Below are 18,036 nucleotides of genomic sequence, written 5' to 3' on the forward strand. Positions count from 1 at the left end.
TATACTTTTATCTCTTCCTTCTCTCTCTCACGTGAATGTCCATCACAAGGTTACCTTTTCGACTTTTTCTTCCTCTTTCCTCGTGAACAGCCGAGTACTTTATCTTGGTTCTTCTCTTTCTTATTCAAAACTTCAAAGCTTGAAAGTCATTCCTCCCTCTTCATCTTTCTTTCTTTCTCAGATAGAGAAGATAAACAGTGACCTTTTCTTTCGTTCTGCATATCTATTCTACTCTGGTATTTATCCTCCTCCTTGCCTTCGACTCTTCCACGAGCACAGGTTTGAGACTACACACAAGAGGCTTCCAAATGGATCTTTCTTTCCATGATCTTTTCTGCTTCTACCACTTCTCTCAGTCATGTTCATGTCTTGTCCGGCAGTGAGACGGTAAGAGTAAAGAAGAAGAAGGGGAGGAAAAGAAAATTGATAACTCACCCAACCCAATGGTTTTGCCGATTCTTACCGGTTTTTTCTGGATTTTTTCAGTTCATTTCGGTTTGATTTGAAACCGGTTCATTCTTCAAATCAGACCGAATTGGAGGCCAGTTCACCAGTTTTCCGGTTGAACCGACTGGTCCGTTCCGGTTTTTTCTTTATTGGTTTTCAGCGATCCCTTCCTTGTTTAAAGAGGAGATGGGAGTGGATAGAAGAAGAGAGAAGGGATGATAACAATTTACCATTTCATTATTATAACATGGTAATTTATATTTTTCATGTGCGTATAAATTAATTTACATCTTAATTCTAATTAATTAATGCAATAATATTTTTATTTATAATAATATATTTTTCTCATGGGCGTCAATGAAATAATACAAAAAATATGAGGGTAAAATTATAAAAACAATTTGGCTTCCCTTCAAAAACACTCCCAATTTTAAAGAGAGACAAAATTGGGGTAGTGATGATAGATCCCTCTTCTAAAATTTCTAACAAAACGAGGGGTCTCCCTTCCCCTCAAACCAAACACAGTCTAAATCCCTAATTGTTGCTTTGGGGGAAAAAAATTAAAGAGTAACCTTAACACCGATGGTCATGAAGTCTATTCAATGAGAGGAAACCCAAGGCCAGTTGAAGCATCCAAAAGTTATCTGCCTTCTATACCTTCTAACCTTTCTATTTAAGCTTACCAATGATGATGAAAACCCCAGTGGCTCTTCTTCTCCTCGTAGCCTCCATTGTAGCAACAAGCCATGGCTTAAAAGAAGCAGCCTGCCAAATCTATCCTCTCCGTCTGAAATCTGGGTCCGGCTCAGAAGGAGCCACCGTGCAGGGCATAACCTGCGTGAGCTGGCAGCTAGCGGTGGAAGCCCACAACATCATCGAGTGGAATACCGTGACGGCGAAGTGCGAAAATTACGTCGGTAGCCACATGCCGGGTCAACGCTACAGACGAGACTCCAAAACAATCATCAGAGAAGCTTCTTACGTTCGCTCTCTCTCCCTCCCTAAAGATGGCAGAAACATCTGGATCATTGACATTGACGAGACTTCCCTCTCCAATCTTCCCTACTATGCTCAAAATGGATTTGGGTGCACACATACATACACAATACATACATATATATATATATATAATCCTTCTCTTCTTCATGGGCTCACGGTGATGAATGCCATAAATAGCTTATGTACTTTTATATTCAGTATTGTGTGTTCTATATATATGAAGGGTGGAACCATTTAACTCGGCAAGATTCAACGAGTGGGTGGAGGAAGGAACGGAACCGGCATTACCAGATTTTTGATCTTGGGCTTGGATCCGCCCTTGATGGGCCGGATTGTTTGACCGGGTATAAAGAGAATATACCAGTCAAATATCCAGGCGATATTGTGATATGTTTGACTTGGTTAAACACCCTGAATCATATCCAATTGATTACGATATAAATCTAATTAATTTAATATTTAATTAATTAATTTATATTGTGTAGATTGAATATATATTAAGTATATATATTTAGAATTAATTGTGATTGATTCTGGATTTGAATTCAAATATCATGATATTATGAGATAAGGATATATTTATATATCCTATCTCAGATTTTATCTGATGGGCTCAGTGGATATTTTGGCTACCCAAAATACCCCTGACAAAAGCTATAAATAGAGGCTTCCCCCCATCAATTCAAATCACTCCAGTAGTAGAGCTTTCCTACTATATCTCTCTCTCTCTCTCTCTTATTTTCTTTCTTGCAAAAAGGTGCTCTGCTGTGCACTTAAAAGCTTAGACTTTTATAGTCTAGCTTAAGCGTGAGCTAAGAAGACCCGACCGATCTGACCCGTTATGTTTTCGATCCATTGTCCTTTTATTCTAACATTGGCATCAGAGCCATGATGATCTTGAGGCTATCAATATATGTTATTCGTTTATTCCACTGCCGTTAATTTACCAATATATTCAGATGCCATACTCTTGTGTTTTAAACTCGAATACATGGCGACCACAGTGGGAGTCAAACCCTCGAATACAAACTCTGTATATATATTTGAAGCTCGAAAACATTACCTGTAATTCTGTAAGGTTCAAAAACGTGATCAAAATCCTTTTTCCAAAAAAGCTCCAGCGTCGGCCGTACAATCCTATTTTTGGGGTCTTTAAAAATGATTTTTTTTTAAAGAAAATGAACCCATAAAGTTGTAGAGCACGAAAATACGAGTTCATAGACACCTAAAATGCATAAAACGGAGCTCGGAGATGGAAGATATTGAGGATCGAAAATGGCGGGTGATAAGTCTCATTATTTGCATACATTTCTAGCCCTAAACTCATGCTTTTGCCATCTATATTTGCATACTTTGGTCATAATTAGCTTCCATTGTGCATAAGAGTTGGTGAGAGGAATTGTGAGGTTTGGCACGTGTTTTTACATGTTTTTATATGATTTTATATGTGTGTACTTTTGATCCTGCTTTGGTGTGAATTTCAGGGAGTTTCAGTTCTGTCTGAGGCGCCACGGCGGATTTGGTTCAATGGGTAGCTCAGGGTCAATAATCCAAACGGTGCCGTTTTGGTAAGGCGCCGCGGCGGATGACACATATCAGCAAATTAAACCAGAAACATGCGAATAGAAGCTGGAGGAGGAAGTGGATGACCCAAATCTTGGAGCTCCATCCTGAAAGGCGCGGATCCTAACCAGATAGAGGGCGTTAGTTACAAAATGGAAAGAATCAGATTTTAAGGGGGATCGCCATTCTTCTCCCAATCTATCTCCATCTCATCCATTTCTTCATCTCACCATCATCTCATTTTCTTCCGTCAAGTTTCTGCCATAGTGATTTGGGAGCGTCTCGGTGTAGTTCTCCTTGCAGCCATGAGCAGCTAAGCGTCCGTGTTCTTCCTAGAAATGAAGCCAAGCCTGAGTCCCTGATTCGATTGAAGGGAGTTTCTTCTAGATTCTTAGCTTTAGTCTGAATCTACAGATTGATTGAGCGAGTTGTTCATTTCAAGTTGTAGTTCAGCATTTGATTTTGATTTACATTTTCACTGGAGTTGTTGAATCTGATTAGGATTGGTAGAATGATATTTCATTTGCAAGATCAAGTTGAGATTGTTCCTTCTGATTTCTTAGTCGTATTGCATTGTGAGTTCTGGACAAGTTGTTTCAGTTCTCATAATCAATTCAACATATTTTTAAGACAATGCACGGTTGTGATTGTCACAGGAGGATTGATTTACCATTTTATTTTTCCTAAGCCGAATGATTCTAGCCTTGTTGTTGATTCATACGAGTTGTAGTCTTGACATCGAGGAAACCAGTGAGTTGTTGGCCAAGTCTTGATTCGGTTGTTGAACTCCTGCATCCATAAGTGGACTAAGAAGGTAGAGCACATTTCTAGGAAAACACTTCACTCATATCTGATATTCTATCACTTATTCGCTTCACAATTTCTCACTTAGATAAACCAAAAGATATAAACATTTACATTCTACAATCGCAAAACCAGAAAATCAATTTAAATAACCAGATCACTTCCACTGTTAATAATTTGTGAAGGCATTTAATTAACAAAACTCTTGAACAACAAGCCTCCTTGTGAATCAACCTAGGGTTGAGCCACTGCACTAAGCTTAATTCTAGTATTTTTTGAGAGCCCCTAACGACAAGCTTCATCAGCAGGTCGCGACGGACCCGCCGGAGCTCCAACCGAATCTGGGGCGACCCAGCTGGAGGTCAGGGATGACCTGACCAGCCCAAAACGGTGTCGTTTTGGGCTGGCCAAGAAGCAGCGTTCACTTGAATCCTCCCTGGAAGTCGGGTCGGTACACCGACCTGACCCAAAAAAAATTTTTGAAATTTTTTTTTGACGTGCCTTATGGGCACGTGGGGTCCACCTAGGGACCATTTGGTCATAAAAGGCACATGAATAGATTCCTTAAGACGTGAGGAATCAGATGAAATAGGTCAGGTAACGGCGAGAGGCCAGAAAGGCGGCATACACGCGCCGATCCTGAGAGTAGGCGAACCTACCCCTTATTTAAAATTAAAAAAAATGGGAATGTTTATTGGGGCGCGTGAGGGCCTATTTTTGAGCCCTATTTGACCTAAAATATTTCTAAAATCATGAGCTATAAATTGATATATTATATGCTTATTTCTTATGATCTTTTGGGTACGAAAAATGGCAAATAAATGTTTTGAGTATTTATTTTTATATTTTTCTTAACTTCTTTTTTTTTGTTTGGGTTTAGGAAATGGCAAACTCAAATTCTAACCAATCTTTTGAAATATATCCAACTTATTCTCCTCTTTCTGAAGCTCCAAAGTCTTCAAATTATTATGCTGAAGAAAGTACAAATAAAAGAAAAGCGCCTCAATCACAAGTAAACTCTAATGTACCTGAGGGGAGCAGTGGTAAAAGGAAATGTGTTCCTAACCAACAAGAGGAAGAAGTCTACAGACCCAAGGACATAAATTTAATAGAACAAATAGCAGAAAGACATGTTGATGAATACAAGCATCAAAAGTGTCTGTTTTCAAAATTGAGTTATTATGCTAAACAAATTTTCAACGAGCAAGACGCACTCTTTTTCTCAAACATTACAATCCAATACAAAGAGGAACTGGCAAGGAGGGGACACATGTTTAGGGAAGGGTTCTTTAAACAAAGTCTTTGTAGATGCTGGAAAGATGTTAAAGAGAGTTTGAGAGAACCCATGATAAAATATATCATGAACGAATAAGTTTTTGTTCACATTTATTTTTCCCTTTTCATTTTATGTTTACTCTTGAGACTTTACTTTTGGATTATCCAAATTTTTGTAAACATTTATGCTTCGTTAAATAAATTTTTTTTATTTTAAATGCTTTATTTAAGTGGGAGTTTCATAAGGAAAACTCAAATTGGGGATATGTTCAAGGAAAGTCAGAGATAAGAAAGGTAAGAGACTAACCAGGAGTAATGGGATCGGAGCCAACCTAGTTGTCTCCTGATCATGAAAATGGTGAGACTCTTACCCGGACGACCTATGGCCTACTTGAATAACGTGTATGTTGCATATCGTACTAAAATGCATTGTTGTCTATGTGATAGCACAATGTCTCAAAGAGGAATCAAGTCCATTATAGCTGACCTCGTAGGAGGTAACAAGCTGAACAGAGACAATTACAGCATGTGGCGTCGTAAGATATCATATGTCCTCGAAGAACAAGAAGTCACTGATGTGTTGACTACTTTTCTTCCAGAGCCTGAGGTGAATGCATCGCGAAGGGACCAGGACGGCTACACGGCCTGGAAAAGAAGGGACACTATCACTAAAATTACTATGCTAAGTGCCATGACTGACGATGTGTTGGTGTAATTCGAAACACACCCTTCTGCCTCTGCCATATGGGCAGCGCTGAAATCCGAATTTGACGGTAACTCTACTGCGAGGCTTAAGAGACTCACCGTCAAACTTGATAATTTCAAGCTAGGTCCTAACACTCCCATAAGACATCACCTAAGGGCAATACAGAACTTAATCAGGGAGCTTAAGGAAGCCGGAGGCGCCTTATTTGATGAGCAACAGATTCAAGCTGTTATGAGATATCTCCCAGCAAGTTGGGATACCATAAAGCACACAATTACTCATAACGAGAGTATAAAAACCTTTGCTGATGTAGCTCACCACCTCCAACTGGAGGATGACCGAATAGAAACTGTGAAACCTATCAGTAAGGCATATTTAACTGAAGGAAAGGGTGGGGCAACCTCCCAAAACCAGTCCAAGAGAAGCAAAGGCTCTCAAAATAAGAAAGGTGGCCCTAAAGTGAAGAAGGGAAAGAATTCCTTCAAGAAAGCCAAGAAACCTGCAAAGAAGCAGAACATAGCAACCATCAAATGCTATGCTTGCCAACAAAAGGGGCATTATGCCAAGGACTGCCCTGAGCAGAAAAAGACTCAGTGGTCACAGACCACGTGAGCAAGGATCGTGGCAACTTCATAGAATTTCATCGGTTACCAGCAAGAAGAAGGTGGTTTTATATTGGGAACAACGCGAGAGTAGAAGTCAAAGGGATTGGTACTTGTGAGCTGACCCTGCATGGAGGAAAAACCCTAGTCTTGCAAAATGTTCTCTACGCTCCGGAAATCCGACGAAATCTTGTGTCTGTTATTTCCCTTAGTTAAATTTCATTTTAATGTCTTTTTCCATGATTTAATAGTAGACATTTCGTATGGGACCAATTTTTCAGTTTCTGGTTATGTTTCGAATGGTTTCTTTGTTTTAGAGAATTTCAATGACAATTTTTCTAGTTCTTGCTATGCACTTTCTTCCGATGTCAATTACGATATATGGCACGCTAGATTAAGACATATTGGTCAAGAACGCATGACCAAACTGGCAAAAGAGGATTTGCTAGGAAACGTGTCCAAGAAGGAAATGTCTCTGTGTGAACATTGCCTTGCTGGCAAGAGTACAAGGAAACCTTTCGGAAAGGCAACCAAGGCTAACCATCCTCTTGAATTGGTACACTCTGATATTTGCAGACTAATGAGTGTTAGGGCACGTCATGGAGCATGGTATTTTATTACCTTCATCGATGATTCTTCCTGATATGGCTATACTTACTTGATTTCCCACAAATCTAAGGCATTAGAGTGCTTTAGAAAATATCTCAATTTAATGGAAAATCAGCTAGGTTCAAGAATCAAAGCCTTAAGAACTGACCGAGGTCAAGAATACCTCTCTGATTAGTTCAAGGAGCTCTGTGAAGAAAGGGGTATTGCTAGGCAACTAACAATCCCCGGCATTCCTCAAAAAAATAGAGTTGCTGAAAGGAGAAACAGAACTCTCCTCGATATGGTTAGATCAATGATGGCACAAGCTGAGCTTCCAACCTCATATTGGGGAGATGCTCTTTTAACTGCCACATTCATACTTAACCGAGTGACTTCTAAATCAGTCACCACAACCCCTTATGAATCATGGACAAATCGCAAACCGAATCTAAACATCCTAAGACCATGGGGGTCAACGACCTACATTCGTGATTCTTCCCATAAGTATGACAAGTTAGAATCGAGGGGCAAAAAGTGTATCTTCATAAGATACTCTGAGAACTCTAAGGGGTATGTCTTCATTGGTGAAAATGATGACGACTCAGTGACTGAGATAGAGTCAAGGGACGCAACATTCATAGAAACTGAATATCCTAGCAAAGGGAGTATTGATTGTAACACCTTATGTTTATACCAATTAACTTTCCTTGCGGAAGCATTTGGAATCACTTTTGAAGGCTACAATTGATGAAAAATCAAGTTTGAAAATTTTCATTTACGGGTTACTATTCATTGTCACCTTAAAATGTGACAAACTTCGAAAATTCATAACTAATTGTAGAAAAATTGAAATTGAGTGATTCCAAGTTCTACAGAAAGCTCTTTGGATAAAATTTTGAGGAAAAATAGTTTCTGAACTGATTGCCTTGAAATTCGAGCTCAATTTCCTTTGAAAAAGTTACTGTTCATTTGGTCATTTTCGGATTTTACTGTATTTTTGCCTAACTTTGGAAAGGCATAACTTTCTGCTCGGTTATCGGAATCGGGCAAACTACCCCTCATTTTAAATAGAAACATCAGATCTCTTTGCTTGCCAAATCTTATGACCTAACTCACTCGTTTGATAGGTCAAACTGAGCTACAAATTCACTGCTCCAGGACTTACGTTTTATCCCTTAACATCTCTTTAATTCTTTTTATTTCTTTGGCATACATAACATGGCCTTACTCTTTCCCGTTCATGCTCATACACTTTCATTTATGCCATAAATATTATAATTAAATACATGGTATCATTGGCATCCATAACATAGTTCACAAAATAGTAGAATTATACATATATCAACAGTCTCATCTATTAACAAGAATAATTCTCCGCTTACTTCTCCTTGCTTCTCATGCCATTATTGCCCATCATTGACTGACCTAAATGGTTGGTTAGGGAGGGGTGAGATTCGGGAGAATCTCAGTAGCAAACACTACCCATAAGCATGCAAGACATAATGCACATGCATGACATGTTATAACATTAACACATGAATGCCATGGAAAGTAAGCTAAAGCATTTCATGCTTCCATAACATATTGCCAAGGCAAAACATAACATAAACTTGCAAACATAACTTTGCAAACATTTCATCATAGCTTAGTCACATCATGGCAACACAATCACATCATGCAAGCATACATATCAAGCACACAGTATAGGTAAGTTCACTACCTTGTAACATGGCTTTCCCCTTGCTTTTCCTTTGGTTTCCTTGCCTTTCCAACCATGTGGACATTCCATCAACATCACCAAACATCCTCTTGGATGTTCCAAAGGTCCTAAAAATAGTCACATTGATCATACAATCCATTAGGACTACTAGATTACATAAAGTTCAAGACTAGCTTTCTTGAACCTCAACCCTTTCTCTTAGTCTTAGGGTTTTCTTTCCAACTTTTCTAACATAAATCTTATCATTTCCCATCCTTAAGATCCATTTCTTGTCAATTAGGACCACTTTAGATGGCCTTAGATTCAAGAATACCAAATCTGGAAAATTTGCTTCGCGGGTACTGTTCACGCAGAATTTCCAGAATTTTTGCTCAACTTTGAAAATTCATAATTAATTCTAGAAAACTCCAAATTGAGTGCTTCCAAGTCTCACTGAAAGATCCTTAAGTTAAATTTAAGGGAAAAATAGTTTCAGGATCCAGTTCTACGCCTAACAGTACCGGAACTGTACGGAACTCGAAACTCTTCCAAAAGTTCAACACTGTTTCCAGATTTCAAACCCTAACTTTGAAAAATCACCATAAATCGTACACATATCCAAATGAAGTGTTCTACCTATGGATTTAAATCTCACAGAGTGTACTTTAAGCATGCAAAATTTCAGAATCAGATACGTACAGTAACTAATCCGAAATAGGCATAAAATCAGGTGCTATAACCACCACATACCGTGTTTTAGAGTTTGATCTGGCTTGGAACCACTTGGCCTTTCTTTCTCCCTCTTCTTTCTCTCTCTAGAAACCATTTTGCAAGAGCTTCCCCATGGATTCCTTATGCTTGGACGAAATGGTAGGGAGGGGAGGGGGTATTTATAGAAAAACAGACCGAATCTGGACCGTTGATCTTAAAAATACGTGGCTCGATCTGGACCGTCCATTTTCTCTTTTGATCTTACGGTGACAAGTGTCCTATGACATCATGCTTACCTCATCATGATGACATCATGCTTACCTCATCATGATGACATCATGCTTACATCATCAAGCCACATGTCTTTAATCCGACCGCACACGTGCCTTGCATCCGACCGTACACGTGTCTTCCATCTAGCCGTACACGTAATATTTTCTTTTTCTCATCTAACCGTACACTTGTCACTTTTATGTCCTTTCATCATTTATGGCATTAAAATAGGGAGAAAATAAATGGAAATTCGTGCAAAAATATCTCCTTAATTATTTCTCCACCTATCAAGCCAATCTTGCACCATATCAGATACTTTTCGGGTCCTGACTTACCCTGTACCACCAGGACATGTTCTGACACTATTTTCTCATCTTAATTAAGTACATATATGGTGCCACCTTAGAGGAGCATAGATGAAAATAATTAGCTCTAGTGACAGGCTACTTAACCTTACTGAGTCATGCAGTAGAGATTTCGCTATAATGGGTAGACAAAAGATTGTCTAAAATATTCCCATACTGCGTTCTGATTTTTATGCTGTCCATAAATATCTTCTGGTGACTCAGCATGATGACTCGTCGGTGTCATGATTACGCTTGATGACTCAGCATGCTGACTCAGCATCGTCATGATGGCTTTTAGATATTTTCTTTGGTTTTGTCTCCTATTTAGGGGACAAAATTATTTAATATTTAACTGGAGCATTTTATTCAGTCCAGAGCTCCAAAAATTCATCCAAAAATATCATAAAATTCCTCCTATTCTAGAAAAAATCTGTGAATTTTCTCAGGTCATAACTCAACCTATAGCCCCACTTAAAAAATCATTCTTTAAAATGCCTTTTTTGGACACAACTGGCTTTTAAGTATTCTTAAAGCCATTTTGCTTGTCTTCTAGGGATGAGACTAATTTTATAATTTTCTACAGTCTCTTAGATCATACATCCCCATTTTACCATAATTTTCTGAGGTTTTCTTATGACTCAAACAATTAAATCTACCTCTACATCTTAAATTGAGCCATAAACTTCTAAATTCCTTTTAAGTTACCTCAGGGGTATTTTCATCATCTCTCTTCACAAAAGAGTCTTAGAATATTATTTCCCATTTTCTGGGATTTTCTTAGAATTTTCTAAGTACTTTCCATTTTTACCCCTGATGGCCGTAACTTTCTGAATTTACGGTTTTACCCCTGCTTAGGCTCAACCTCATAAAACCATCTCTTTGAGGCTTCTAACTTAACCATTGGTCTGTATCTAGCCTCTTTTCTCTTTCTGGGCCTTTGAGACTTTACTGGAGCCTCTAACTTTGATTACCCTTTAGCCCCTTAAAACATTCACTTTGCAGTTTAGTCCCTAAAATTGCTTTAACTTTCTTTCTCATCTTTAAGACCTCTACTAAAAAGGGGTCTGGTAGCCTATCTCATTCAGGCTATTTCTAGTACTTCTAGGCTTAAAAATTGGGATGTTACATTGATCGAACAAGCCGTCTTTATGAGGATGATGGCAATGAGGTACAACAAAGTGTTCCTCAATCTACTGATCCGAGTGGGAGGGTTGAACAATTTTCACAACAAGGTTTAACCCAGTCACAGGAAGAAAGTCCTACAGCAACCCCACTTAGGAGAAGTAACAGAGACAAAACTCCTAGGAGACGCTTCTCAATTGAAGGAGCAACCTTCATCGTTAGTCCAGAAAATGATGAAGAAGACCCCGTAAGTGTTAAAGAAGCACTAACAGGACCTGCTAAGGAAAAATGGCAGAAGGCCTTACAAGAGGAAATGGATTCCATAGAATCCAACCAAGTATGGGAATTAGTTGATCTACCACCTGGCCGAAAGGCAATTGGGAGCAAGTGGGTTCTCAAGTATAAACGTAAGGCTGATGGATCAATTGATAAACCCAAAGCAAGGTTAGTTGCCAAAGGGTATACACAACGGGAAGGAGTGGATTATGCAGATACCTTCTCACCTGTTGTACGTTTCAACTCGATACGACTGATACTGGCTTTAGTAGCAAGTTTAGACTTAGAGTTACATCAGATGGATGTAAAAACCACTTTCTTGAATGGAGAACTAGATGAGGAAATCTATATGGAACAGCCTGAGGGCTTTATACAGAAAGGGAATGAACAAAAAGTTTGTAAACTCTTGAGATCCATTTATGGACTCAAGCAATCATCTAGGCAATGGTACTTAAGGTTCCACAAAGCTATAAGCTCCTATGACTTTGAAATGATCAAGGAAGATCACTGCGTTTATATCAAGCGGTTTGGAAACAACTTTGTCATTCTATCCCTCTATGTCGATGACATACTACTAGCTGGTACCAATCTGAAACTAATAAAGATGATCAAAGAGTGGTTATCCTTGAACTTCGAGATGAAAGACATGGGCGAAGCAGAATATATCTTAGGCATTAAGATAAGAAGAGATCATTCTAGAAAATTACTATCATTGTCACAAAAGGCATACATAGCATAGATTCTTGAGCGTTTTAATATGAGAGACTGCAAGCCTATGGATACCCCTGTGGTTAAGGGACATAACCTAAGCGAGGAAATACGCCCTACAAAACAATGCGATATAGAACGCATGAAGAGAGTCCCATACTCAAGTGTTGTTGGCAGCCTAATGTACGCCATGTTGTGTACCAGGCTAGACATATACTTCGCAGTCGGACTTGTGAGCCGATTATGAGATATCTAAAAGGAACCATGGACTATGAGTTGTGCTATCAAGGAAATGGCCTTCGTGCGGAGGGTTATTCTGATGCTGATTGGGCAGGAGACCTGGACGAGCGACACTCGACGTCAGGCTATGCTTTCCTACTGAATAACGGAGCAATCTCCTAGAGCAACAAGAAACAAACGTGTGTGTCTCTTTCTTCTATGGAAGCAGAATATGTAGCATGTTCTGCAGCTGTCCAAGAAGCTGTGTGGCTCATAAGATTCTTAGTACGATTGGGAATCCATGGTGGGAGTGAGGGACCAACTCTGATTCACTGCGATAGTCAAGTAGCAATAGCCTATGCAAAGGACCCTAAGTACCACTGTAACATCCTAAGTTTTTATCGGGTTTTAATAGCCTCTTTTGGGTTGATTTTGAGGATAGATTAGTGATTTAATCTTGATCTGGGTGATTGGGTTGAATTTGAGGTTTGTTGCAGGAATAGGTAAACGTACCCCTCTCAGGGTATGTTCGCCGCGGCGAAGTTTACTTCGCTGCGATGCACCGGGAGTTTCAGAGGGGAGTGTCTTCTCGGGAAGGTTTGGCCACGGCGAAGTCTAGGGGACGCCGCGGCGAAGTTGTTCAGGTGAGTGAGGCTTCCCTTTCGGGAAGGTTTCGCCGCGGCGAAGGTAGGGGTATGCTGCGGCGAATGTTTTCTGGGTGAGCGAGAGTTTCCTCTCGGGAAGCTTTCGCCGCGGTGAAGATTGGGGTTCGCCGCGGCGAAGTCAGGTTTTCAGGCGAGTAATCCCTCTCGGGATTAGTTCGCCGCGGCGAAAGGTCGCGAATCTATATAGCCGCGGGAGGGTTCAGCGTGCGAAAATAAGAAAAATCTGAAGGAGGAGAGAGGAGCTCTGCTAGGGTTTCGAACTTTTGGCTTGGAGGAGACATTTCTAAGGATCCATTACCTCAAGTAAGTGATTTTAACCTCTAATCTTCTTTCTTTCTTGGAATTTCTTGGAATTTCTGAGGATTTTTGGTGGAACCCTAGGATTTTCTAGGTTGTGATGAAACTGAGGTTTTTGACCAATTGTTTTGAGTTTAATTGATTGCATTGGGTTAGTTTAAGTATTTAATCGGTGTAGTTTTCTTGGATTTAAAGAATCTTGAGTTTTTGGAGCTAGAGTTTATGGAAATGGATGATTTGGGATTGAGGATGATAATGTAGAGATTGATTTTGAGTTTTGTGAATTGGGTTATGTTAAGGAGGGTTAAATTGGATGTTTAATCGGTTTAGAATTGTTGTTGGAACCTTAATTGCTCAAATGGGATGTTTGGGTGTAGAATTCCATAGTGGGTCCTTGAGGTTGTGAATCTTAATTGATGTTTGGAAAGGAATTAAGGTGTTAATGGATTGGTATGACCTTGGAGTGTTGCCTTGATAGTTATACCCTTTGAGTTGGGTAGAGTTTTGATGGGAGATAGGAATTTTGTGTCCCCAAGTGTTGTTTTTGGCCACATTATTAGTTTGAAAGCTAATATATGATGGTTGTGTGTTTGTGTGCTTGTGTAGACCGGTTGTGAGTCTTGGTGGTGCACGGGGCCACATCGTTGGTTTGTTGTTCCTTGCTCAAGCGAGAGGTAACCACTTTCCAATCCTTAGTACTTGCTTCTGTGGTATTGTGAGTAGATTTGTGTTTTGTGCTCTAAATAGTAATTGTGTTCAAACTATATGTTGTATATAAAAAGGGAAAACCGTCTTGTGGGGTTTTGATTGATGATGAATGAATTTTGGAATTGTGAAAGATATGCCACTAAATGAGGTTACTTGTGAAATGATTATTACTCTTTGATTATGATTTGAGCATGATGCATTAATTGGGAATTGGTGAGAGTTTTGTCGGTTACTACCACGTGGTAAGGCCTCCATTAATGCATGATGGTTGGCTTAGTACGTCCCCCATAGTGAGGGATAGGCCTTTTGGCTCCCTACGTCCCCCAGAGTGAGGGATAGGCCTTTTATGGCTCCTTACGTCCCCCATAGTGAGGGATAGGCCGGCTCCGGCTCCTGAAAATCCCCCAAAGTGAGGGATTTGGTTGATGGGATTGCATCATTGCACTTGCATGAATTGTTGTGGCTATCGTTTTATATTATTTGTGAACTGCCCCACTTGACACCTCACGAGCACCTATTTAGTAGTACCTAGTATTGGAAAGGTTGGTTACTGGGACTTTGTCTCACCCCGTGGTTTACAATGTTTTCAGGTGAAGGTTCCGGGCGTGCACCTTCGGGAAGAGACGCAGAGGCTTGAGCTTGGTTAGCTTTAGGCCTCTAGCATTTGTATATGTATGACTAGTATATATTACCACATTTAGGACTGCTTTTTGATATATTTGATTACCCGGCCTTGTTGTAAACTGGAGAGAATGTATCTCCTTATTTTGATTGGCCGGAGGCCATTGCTAGTGTTTGATGAACTCTGGATTATATAGTTGAAAACTTTTTAGATGGGCTGACTTTAATGTATGTGTTACCTGGGCCGGAGGCTCGGAGGCCCAGTAGATATGAATGGATTATTTTAGTTGCATGCAACGTCTATCGGGTTGACCCGAGTTTGAAAGTCAATTTCTAAAAATATGAAATTTTCCTTCTACTATGGTAGCTCGTTTTAACAGCTTTCCTTTTCTACCATAGTAGTGGATTTTATGATGATTTATGATGTTTTTAAGGTTAAGGGTTTTACAACCACAATCGTACTAAGCATATAGACATAAAATATCACTTTGTAAGGGATATGATCGCTAAGAAACAAGTGATAGTTCAATACTTGTCCACTCATAAGATGTTGGCAGATCTCCTAACCAAGGTTATAGCTAGAGATCCTTTCATCAAGCATGTAAAGGCCTTAGGCATGCGTAGAGTCTGATGTATTGAACTCCTTCTTTTTGATCCTTTTTTCAAATACGCAGGCACAAGGCATGTTGTACTGAACTTTTTGTTTCCTCTTACTTAGTAATTCAATACATTTTATCTAGTTCAAAGAAATTTTTTTTCTTGTATATACATTTGTGTATTTATACATGCATAGGCACGAGGTATGCAATACAAAAATGCCGTACAGGTCACAAGGTTTGCTCACTCACACGATCAACCGCCTTGCTATGTTCTCATGGGACATAGAAGGTTTGACAGCAGATGATCACCATGAGATGGTAGAGAAGAATCACTGCATAGATGTCGCCTCAGCTAGACTGAGATGAGACCCATAAAAGTTTGGGCCGAATCATGGATAATGTGTCATCTATGAGACCTGTAGCCAGACAAGGAACTCTTCACTGGTAAGACGTCATATATAGTTGTGATGAAAGAGCTCCTGGTTCAAATGTTGGGAGTGCATTTGGAACTTAAATCTGTACGGTGCTATTAAAACCAAAAGCGACATACTCCACCTGGTGGATTGAGCACCGTAGCATGCAATTCATACTGCATGAGCTTACTCAAATCCGCAACATGGGACGTAGATGGAAGATCCCTAATCCATTACAGTATGAGTCCCAGAAAGGAAATAAACCTTTCATAATGCCCTTAAGACTTAGACAACATCACAAGGTTTTGGTTTAGTGACAGCTACTCTAGTCTAAACCCCATGGTCAAGAATGATGCAATCTAATGGGTCAAGACTGGGAAAGCGATTATGCCAAATCTAAATGATGAATAGTCAGAAGGAAGATTTATCCTGAAATACACATCTACGTTGGTGTCTGTGACATGTCCCTTGTAGGCTGAACTGAACAGCTAAGCAAGTGTGGATGCCATACGTATAGGAAGGCAATCTGAGTAAACAAGATGACTTGAGAGGGATTAGATATGCCACAAGTAAAGTGTATGGATAAAACTAGGGTATTTGAGGCAACAAGCATACAATTTGTAGGTATACCAAGGGTGTTCTTGTGTGCTGGTCCTACATAAAGGATTCCTAGTGCACAAGTACCCGAATCGATGACGTCATGCCCACGCGGTCACGGCAGACACCTAGTATGAAGTAATGAAAGATTTAGCTATCGCACGATGGGCAGCCCATCAAGTGCGAGTAGGAGATGTTGGATCTTGGGCTTGGATCCGCCCTTGATGGGCCGGATTGTTTGACCGGGTATAAAGAGAATATACCAATCAAATATCCAGGCGATATTGTGATATGTTTGACTTGGTCAAACACCCTAAATCATATCCAATCAGTTACGATATAAATCTAATTAATTTAATATTAAATTAATTAATTTATATTGTGTAGATTGAATATATATTAAGTATATATATTTAGAATTAATTGTGATTAATTCTGGATTTGAATTCAAATATCATGATATTATGAGATAAGGATATATTTATATATCCTATCTCAGATTTTATCTGATGGGCTCAGTGGATATTTTGGCTACCCAAAATACCCCTGACAAAAGCTATAAATAGAGGCTTCCCCCCATCAGTTCAAATCACTCCGGTAGTAGAGCTTTCCTACTATATCTCTCTCTCTCTCTTATTTTCTTTCTTGCAAAAGTGCACTTAAAAGTTTAGACTTTTATAGTCTAGCTTAAACATGAGCTAAGAAGATCTGACCGACCTGACCCGAGATCCGACCCGGTATGTTTTCGATCCATTGTCCTTTTATTCTAACACCAGAGACGCTGAAACTGTACAACAAGTTGCTGAATATGGGAATCAAGATCGTGTTCCTTACTGGAAGACCACTGAGTCAAAAGCAAGTTACTACTTCAAACCTCAAGAAAGTTGGTTACCAAACTTGGCACAAGTTGATCCTCAAGTAAATAAATTCTTAAATTTTACGCACTTAATGTTGTCCTCTCTCTCTCTCTCTTACTGTGTCATTATATTATATTGTTCTGGGTCTGATCGATGGGCAATATTGTTAATGGCAGGAACACGACGGAGTAGTCAGGAACGACGGCGATGGCGTACAAATCGGCGGAGAGAAAGAAGCTGAAGAAAAGTGGCTACAGAATCATCGGGAACATCGGAGACCAGTGGGGTGACATTCTTGGCACTTCCACGGGTGCACGGACCTTCAAGTTACCCGACCCGCTCTACTACATTGGTTGAGATCCGATCCATCTCTCAAGAGTCCAGATCAGTTTTGGAATGTAGTAGACACCCATATATATATATATATATATCTCACTGTCCTTTATCTCTCTTTTAGAATAAAATTTATTCCACGTTGATCTGTGTGGAATGTTTCCATCCTAGAGAAATAGCAAGATTTAGAAAAATTATCCTGAAGTCTTAAGAAAAAAAAATGTGATCACGAAGAAATCTCAAAATAAGTGAGATTTGTTGTTGATTATTTCATGTAACTAACTACTCACTCGTGCGATCTTTTGATAATTACATTCATTCCTTAAAAGCTAACACTAATTTTCCCATTTGATTTCCCAGTTTCTGGAACCACATAATTATTGATGAGTTGATATAAGTGTTATAACTTGAAAGGAGTCTTGTATTATACTACATTCACTCCTTAATATAAAAGGAAAATAACTACTTTAAATAAATTAAAAAAATTAATCAAGTTAGTTATTTATAATGAATCTCTGTTAACTTTGATCACCCAAGGTAATTTTTTTGTGTTTTTTCGTTGGGCCACATACCATGAAGACCAAACGCGCTAGCATGATCTGGTAGT

General features: G+C 39.3%; 1 pseudogene; it reads left to right on the top strand.

Moving 5' to 3' along the window:
• The first annotated feature begins 1,132 nt into the window (after positions 1-1,132).
• Positions 1,133-17,453, top strand: LOC114714930 (stem 28 kDa glycoprotein-like; annotated as a pseudogene).
• The last annotated feature ends 583 nt before the right edge of the window (positions 17,454-18,036 follow it).

Source organism: Neltuma alba, unplaced genomic scaffold (genome assembly GCF_004799145.2).
Source record: "Neltuma alba isolate B1F8T4 unplaced genomic scaffold, ASM479914v2 tig00011553_pilon, whole genome shotgun sequence".
Lineage (NCBI taxonomy): Eukaryota > Viridiplantae > Streptophyta > Magnoliopsida > Fabales > Fabaceae > Neltuma > Neltuma alba.